Source organism: Sturnira hondurensis, unplaced genomic scaffold, assembly GCF_014824575.4.
Source record: "Sturnira hondurensis isolate 20B ecotype Veracruz unplaced genomic scaffold, ASM1482457v3 Scaffold0002039, whole genome shotgun sequence".
NCBI lineage: Eukaryota > Metazoa > Chordata > Mammalia > Chiroptera > Phyllostomidae > Sturnira > Sturnira hondurensis.
The window spans coordinates 6,422,381-6,431,123 of NW_028074670.1; the positions used below are offsets into that span (position 1 = coordinate 6,422,381).

The 8,743-nt window shown below is 37.0% G+C and overlaps 1 pseudogene; it reads right to left on the reverse strand.

Annotated features, from left to right (window-relative positions):
- Nucleotides 1-6,928: 6,928 nt before the first annotated feature.
- LOC118982731 (60S ribosomal protein L15-like) lies at nucleotides 6,929-7,536 on the reverse strand (annotated as a pseudogene).
- Between the last annotated feature and the right edge of the window lie 1,207 nt (nucleotides 7,537-8,743).

The window sequence follows — 8,743 nt, forward strand, 5'->3', positions numbered from 1 at the left end:
TCTGATATATTTTGATTGATTCACAGAATATTTTCATTTAATTTCATCAGACTTTTTAATGAATAAATTTTATATAGAAATAAAAATGTCTGGATTAATTTGAATATCTGAGTTCCACCTTTTTATTCCAAATGGAATAGTTATCTGGAGCCAAGTCGTGCCTTGTCTGTTCTCACAAAGTGTATGCTCTGAGATCACCTCAATCTGCTGACTTCTGACTGTTTTTTATGTCTGGTCACCTCTCAGTAGGCATCTGCCTGACTGTTGAAAGCATTTAAAGTTGCCATTTTTGCCCGGAATACTTCAGAGTGTTTTGCCTAAACACTTAAGGGAATTAATGACTAATGAGAAGAGGTGGATCATCATACCTGGAGTTATTAATGGTCATCAACACACCTATAGAACACAGCCCTCACAAAACACATTGCACAGAAGCAGAGAATTAGTGGAACAATCTGAGTCAGGGGGTGACCCGGGTTATTTTGGCTTGGTAGTGTGAGTAGAATGGAGAATGCCAGGCACTATTTAACTCCTGGGTAACTTATCTGTGCCATCTCCAGTTTCCCTCATTTAGACCCCTTTAAAGTTCAGACACCTGAACTCAAAACCTTGTGTAGAGTTAGCATACCGCTCTTGAAATGTTAAACACTCTGGCTATTCTTATGTCTGTAACTTATGTAACACAGTGAAAAGAGACCTGGTGTGGCATGGTTAAAATAATGTCAAGTAGGGAGTAAAGGAAACTTCAAACATAAATTTGCCCAAATAAACTCTTGGCCTTGGATGCTGCACCTGTAAATTAATAACTGTTACATAATGATGAGCTCAATACATACTACCTTATATGTATTGAGTACATATCCATTTATATTATCTTTCCAACATATAAGCTTACATTATCTTTGCAACAACTCAATGAGAGGTTAAATAACTAGCTCAAGACCTATAGGTAGAAAGTGAAAACCAGGATTTAAGCCCAGATATTCTAGTACAAGAGACTATATTTTGGACCACCACATGCCAGAACATGTCCTCCATAAAACTCATTAGTGTCCATAAAATTCATTTTTAATTATTTATTTTTATCAACTTGAATAGCTTATGTTCTCCTACAAGTTGACTTGGAGAGCTACTTTAGAAATTCTAGCAAGGGAATATACCCTTTATGGAAGCACAGTCCTCTCTGGGGAAGGTTGTTTTCTACCACATGCTCAGTTTCAGGAGGGACACACATGGAGAAGGAAGGAAGGAAGGAAGGAAGGAAGGAAGGAAGGAAGGAAGGAAGGAAGGAAGGAAGGAAGGAAGGAAGGGAGGGAGGAAGGGAGAGGGTACCTGCCTAGTCATACAGATCAGCCAAATCAACACTCCATGGAAAGGTGTCACAGTGAGGTCATCCTCACATCCTGCATGTAAACTTCTTTGTATAGGTCCTGACGTATAAATTGTCAATATAGGCAGGTGAGTGTATAACCTAGAAGTATAGTGTGAGAGAGGCTTTCTTCTCTATTTTCTTTCTTCTTTTCAGTACAGTCTCCTCTGCTCCTCTCACATCTTCAACAATGTTCATGCTAAAATTCAAAACTCCTTTACTGGCATTTTCTCAGCCAATTGTGGAACCTGAATCTCTCTCCATCTGCCTGTAGCTTATATAGCTGGATTTGTGTTTCATTTTGGTCTTTCTAAATTCCTCATCCAATAACCCGTCTAATGGTCCAGCAACAAACACCTGCATCCCTGAATTGATCTTGCCAGGTTGTTCCTGATTTCTGGAATTCTGCCCCTGTTACTTTGTGTTCTACTTGATAAATGGAATTCTATAACTGGTTCAAGCTCTGTTCTGTGATAAAACATGCAAGTCCAGAACACTGTTATTAAAGCTAATGATAAACCCCAGGGATCCAACCTCCAAGCTGCTGCCTGAGTCAAAACCATCTAAAATAGTGTCTAGTTAAAACAATCTAAAATATCAAGTCAGTTTCCTACCCACATACTTATATACTGTATTAACATACAAGTATAATAGAATATTATGAGTTATAGATATTCTCCTTAAAAATATTGGACAATAGGAACTTACAGATTTATTGTATGAGAAGATTCTTTGAAATCTTCTATCATCTCTAACTATGCCGTTATACTTTCTTGTGCTTAATATTTCTTACACAAAATTAAATTTATAGAAAATGAAAGTTTGTGATTGCTTAAGGTACCTCTGGAAGAAACCAGAAAAACACCTTTCTTTGTTAATCACTTAGCTATGAGGTCAGCAGGCAGTTTCTTGGTTTTCTTGGCTCTAGGTGAGCCTGGGAAGTGAGTTGTCACAAAAGCCTTTTCAGCATGTGTTGTCTCCTCAAACCACAGCCAGATTCCAGCTGATAGTCTATGCAATTTAGGGGAACTCTGTAATATGGAATATAACCCTCACACCACAGGCACTAAATGGTTCAACAGTAAAATCGCAGGAAGTATTCAAGAAGACACATTTTATCCACTAACAATGCAATCACAGAAGTAAGGAATATCTGGAATTGGACACAAAAAAGGAATGAGCAAAGACATAGACAGAGTTAGCACCATAGTGCATTGTAGAAGGAGAAATCAGTGAAAGCCCAAGGCCAAAATTTATTCAAATGCTGTGATATGAAAACATCTCTAAAATGAGCATTCGGGAGAATAAGAAGATTAAAGATTTTGTACACTAGATTAAGGAAGGTCAGTCAAGTTTCAGTTTGGTCCCAAGAATTTTTCACTGTTCTAACTCTCAGATGAGATGGATAATAACAGAAGGGTTTAGAGGCAGTAGGACTTGGGCCACAGTCGGCCAGTATTTGGACGGACAACTGGGGGCAAGTAAGAGAGATGGTAAAGGAACACTTGGAGGCTAAGATTTTGCAAGTTCACAGTGGAGAATTTAGAGTCCTTAAGGATTATTCACAATTTACAAAGAATATATCTCAATTTTAATAGCTTGGGGATATTTTTAAATATGGAGACAGCTTTCCTTTCAGTTTGTTGCTTCTTGTTTCTGAAGGAATGGAGTTAAGAATAACTAGGTTAGTATTTTGTTGGAATTTTTATCAAGAACTAGAGTTGAAGAAATGAAAAGATTTGAAACTCATCTGTGACAACCATGGTTGTAGACAACTCAGATCTAGTACCAGTAGAGAATCTTGTGTGAGCAGAATTGTGACGTGACAACCTGCAGCTTCCATACTTTCAAGATCCAACAGAACATTTTGATAAAGCTTTGTTCTGGGAGCTCTCCATCAGCCTGGCCAGACTTTGTTTCCACATACAATCCTCTTTTCTTTTACTTTTACTCTTTTCTTTTCCTGGGTCAGCTGGCATTGTGGTCCACAGACTCTTGACTTGTTCCTGCTCCTTCTCTCCATTATCCTCAGAAATATCCAACAAAATAAATCTACTGAACTTTTAACTTCATTTTGACATCTACTTTTTGTGGGACCCGCACTGACAATTTCAACTCATTTATAAAAATTCTAAAAATAGTTCCAAGGAAATGTGTTCAACTAAAGGACACCTCCCTACTCTGTATCCAAAATCTTCTAGAGGCTATGGCACTACTACACAGAGACAGACAAAGCAATCCATACTAACCACGTCAATCCATAAAGGTCTTTAAAAACTTCTTTTTTTGCTTAGAAAAAAAGGAGATGTTGTTTATTTCATAAGTACACTTAGCTAGTGCCTTCATAAAATAGCCTGCCCTATCTACAGAGAGATTCTGAAATGCTGAATAAATTAATTTGGAACAAGTCAATGATGATTAATTGTATTTTCAATCTTCTTTTTCTCTCCCCATCTACTAGTTAAACTCAGGTGCTAGAATATTACCTATGCTTTATTTGTGTGCAAGTGAATTACTGATTGTTGTAGATCTCTTTAAGAACAGCTTCTTTGTTAATTTCCTTTTTGAAGGCCAGTTCTTTTTGTTCTTTTCAGTGATTAAAACTCTTTATCTTCTACAATTTGCCTAACATTAGTGCTGGAAAATATGAAGAGGAAAGGTGCTCTACTTTCTACGAGCAATTAAAAGTATGTTAAACCCCCAAATCTGAAAAGGCAAATAACTAATCTTACTAGTAAACATTCTAACATTTTTTGGTACTTCAGTAAACAATAAATCAGATACTATCAAAAAGAGCTAACAGAGCAAATGTGCAAACATATTAACAGCATTAGTTGTGGTGATTAACATATATTATAGTATATAAAGTGAGACTAGATGCTTGTGTAAATGTTTGGTGGAGATAAAAGGTTTATTAAAAGAATGCTTGTTTAAAATTTTGATGGCATCTTAGAACCAAGGTAAAAGATTAGGCAATACAGATCTCAGTACAGAACCATGTTAGATAACCTATATCATGTTTCAGTAGATTACAATTACCTTTTGACCCACTATTACTGCTATTCTTAATTGTTTGTCAGAAATATGTTTTTTCTTTAAGTTTAAGTTATTTTAATTTTGTTATGCTATTCTTCAATCAGGTTCACCTTATTGAGCACAAACTAAGTGTAAAGCCTTAAGGGTATTGACAACAACAAGAAAATAAGTTTCTAATCTCTGAGTTCTAATATAATGATTTTAAACATATTATAAGAGCATACTTTCATTATGAAAAGGAAGTAATTATACAATTAAAGACAAAGGAAAAGTGGGGTTTCTCTATATCCAAAGTGACAATATATTATGCAGGAATATAAAATTCTGAGAGTAAAAAGATGAACCACTCATTGGGACAAAGGGCATAAACTGGAACTGACCACAGAACTTAGGATATTTAATCATCCACCTGAAACCAAATTTCCTGAAGTGCATTTTTTTTCTATACAGTATCATATGCGCTCTGGTCAGTATCCAGTGCTTCTAAGGTTGGCAGATTAACCTGGGACTGATTCAGAGGAAGATCGGGCATAGATGTGAATGCTTCACTAGTATTCTCTTAGCAGTGCAGAGAGAAAGAAGTTCAGCACATTCACTTTCTTGATACGACTTTCATACAGCATTCAACATACAAGTAGTTGGTATGAGAGAGAGAAAAAAACCATGAATGGTTAGTTATTTTAGATATACACTCAGTGATGAGATACCAAAAAATAAATAGCCTACCAACAACAATTTGAATAGGGTTAAAATTTATTTATTTGTTATTTTTTCTCAAAGAATTGGAGTAATAAATCTTCTGACTGATGTAAATTTGTTCCCAGTTGGGAGAGCCAGGGTGATCAATATCTCCTCAGAGAACAGAGTAACCAGTACAAATAAAACACATATTTTATGACACTTTTAGCCCTCACCAAAAATGCCACCCATCTGAGTTCCAGCAGCCTGTGATATATTCTTTGGAGCCTGTGTCATTTGCTATGTATCTTCATATGTTTCTACCCAATTCAAATATAAGCTCGGTGATATGACTCGGGGTTCACATACAACTTTTTCTCCTATAAATATTGTTTTGTGCTCAACATGCAGACCTTGAATCACTTTCTTGATGATAAATAAGCAGTTTAAGTTTTAACTGGTTGTCTGTTCATGTACTGTAGTAAAATAAAGAACCTACAGAAGACCACAGCTACCTATAAATTAAAGCTTTGGCCTAGATCGCATCATTTACATTATTTTTCAGAACTCAGTTCCCATGAAATAAATTTTTACATTAATGAGCAAGAAAGGCTTTGTTTCACATGCTTAAAAATGACTTTCTTCTTATGATTTTATGCCTTAATTATAATCAGTTGTGTGAGGTAAATACTATACTAAGTTCCTTAACAGCAAACATGACAACACACACACACACACACACACACACACACAGTGTCAACTATGTCAGGCCTGGACGTGTGTGTGGCTTGCCTTTCCTTTCAAAAAATTATTTACTATTCAATTGCAAGGACGTGGATCCAGCATTAAATGCCTGCAGGATCCACCTCAGCTTTTGAATTATGACCATATATATCTGGGACATTTCCCAGAAAATGAGTCACATAGTGGGGTAATGTATCCTGAGTCTTTCTGTTGAAATTCTTCTAATGAACAAGAACCTCTTTTATGGGGGCCCCAAGTTCAGTTTGCCAAGAGTTTGATAGATCAGCATCATTTTTGCCCAATCTTGCTTCGCCCCTGTTACCTTACACTGGCATCCATTGCCAGTGAACATCCTGTTCTCCCAAATCCATCTCAGCGTGTTTCTTCTCAGCCCCAAATAAATCACACAAACTATCTAAAAGGTCTCTGAGTCTTCTGACTAGTGCCATCTGTACTCGTTTGATAAATTATTTCCAGGTCTCTCACAATAAGCCCACCCTATGATTATTTATCTCTAAGTTTGGGGGGTGAGGGACCCCACAGAGAATTTCATGAAAGCTATAGGTCATCTATTTTAGGAAACCACACATAAAAATAAAAATTGATGTGCATTATTAGGGATGCATGGCATCGTGTTTCAAAGTTGGTCTGTGGACCTCATACAATAAAGTCATTCTCTAAAAAGAAATACCAATTTTTGTATGGTTTGCAACCCAGGGAGGGAGTTGAGAGCCCCCACTTGGTGACTGTGTCAGCACGGACTAAACTGGGGTGTTAAATATCTATTTATTATCTATTTTGTAGGTAGAAAATTTTCAGTGGCTCAATATTTTTTACATACAGGCAAAATTCTATGTCAACCTTAGTTGACTTTACACAATCCAGCCAGCCAGTGTTTCTTGCTTACTGTATTCTGTATACAAGGGAGGACCTCCCAAAACCCCTTACAATTTCTTTTAAAAATTTCTGTATTCATTCCTACATGTTTAAACTTCAGTCACCTTCAAGGTACCCTCCATTTGATGTACCTGCCAGGCAATATTGTGCAACTCATTCTTGTTATATTAACGATGGCTGGATTTTTTCTGGACCAACCTCATGTTAGCGGTAACAGTGGAGCTGGAGAGTATTGCACCTTCTCTAAGCTGCATGGCAAGAACAACAAATAGTGTCGTGAAACTTGTGGCCATTTCCAAGGCCATGGCTCTCGCAGCCCACAGATGTCAGTCCTCACATTTCCCTGTGCTGGTGTGCCATACTGGTGTTCTACTGGGTGTCTGAATTCCTTCTGATAGCATTATAGAATGAATCAACTAGGGATAACCTCAAATAATTTGTGCATGGAATCTTCACCAACCCAGTAAGAATTCAGGACTCTCAGAGCCTCACAGTGACACTCAGCTCACTCGTTGGCAACAGACTGAAGGCTTTGGGCAAACTTTAGCTGGTTAACACCATGATGGACAGGCTTGCCACAGGTCGTATCTTTAGGAACAGGATATTGCGGCCACTACAGTGCACATGTACCTGATACATGGCATAACCTTGTTTGGCTTTGTATTTCAGCTTACACATTTTATTGGGCTGGGGCAGGGGTTTGTGGAGTACAGAGACTGGCAGTACTGCCAACAGTGTGCTCTGAGAAGAAAGCTCACCGCGTCAGACTGCTTCTTCCTTCATAGTTCTTGGATGTACTTGTAAGTGCCCATCTTGGTTTATCTGATGGCTATGGCCAAATGGACAGGAAGAGCCCTCATATCGGTTTTTGAACTTGTTGATTTTGATGGCTTCTAGTGCTTCTGCCATTTTCTCTTTCAGCTCTTTCACATCAGCAAAATGTTTCCCTGGAGGACTTTCTTTCATCTGGGAAAACAAAAAAAAAATCACTCGGGCCCAAACCTGGTGAATAGAGAGGGTAGAGCATGAGGGGCATGTCATTTTGGCTCAAATACTAAGCACAATGTGGGCAGGTGCACTTGTAAATCACCCATCATTTAATGGGCAAATTCACTGAAAGAGTCTTCAGAAAAAATTTCACGGAAGCCAAATACCACCTCGCAATACCACCAGCTGATACTGATACAGATGGGCTCCTACAACATTCACTTAATGGGGGAAGCCTGTGGTTCAAGAGGCCTGCCCTTCAGAAGATAATCCCATTTTTTTGGGGGGGGGTCATTCCTCTTATTAATCTTCTCCAATCATGTCAGATTTCTCCCTGGTGTCTTTCCAAATCTTTGCTCATATTGATACTTATTCATGGCATGCAGTTTATACTACCAACTCTTATTCCTATCTATCTCATTCCTATTAATTTTTCAAGATCAAATGCAATGATCTCTACTCCTATGGCCTTCTTAGAATTTACACATCAATCTGATATTCTCCCAATTAATTCTGTCTTTGCATATTTAAAAGGAAAGAGTAGAAGTTATTTTATTCCAGTATTTATCTCCATGAATAGGTTATATTGAATTGATTTTGCCAATGTTTATTATTTTGCCATTTCCCAGAAATAGAAAACCACAGAATTGGAGTATGTTAGCTACTTAGCACCACAAATACATAAACCCTCTACATTTTATTTTAGTTATTTCCTGATAGTATTTTTCCAATAATTTTTACTCTGAAATGATTCTTTTTAAACAACAAGCTGAGCAGAAGTTGGGAAAGTTGTACATTAGACACCTCATGGGAAAATAATTTTATTATGCAGAGGGGCAATATCATTTAAATGCACATATGATGTTACATTTTGCTCCTCTGTGTTTCATTTTACCCACAAGAAACAAGTTCTACTTATGAAAAAAATCCAGAAAAAAAGCTTTATTTTTTTAATACAATAAAAGAAATTCCAGAAAGAAGTTGAAGATTATTTATAACTTTTAGTCCCATAGTAAATTTATATACAATATA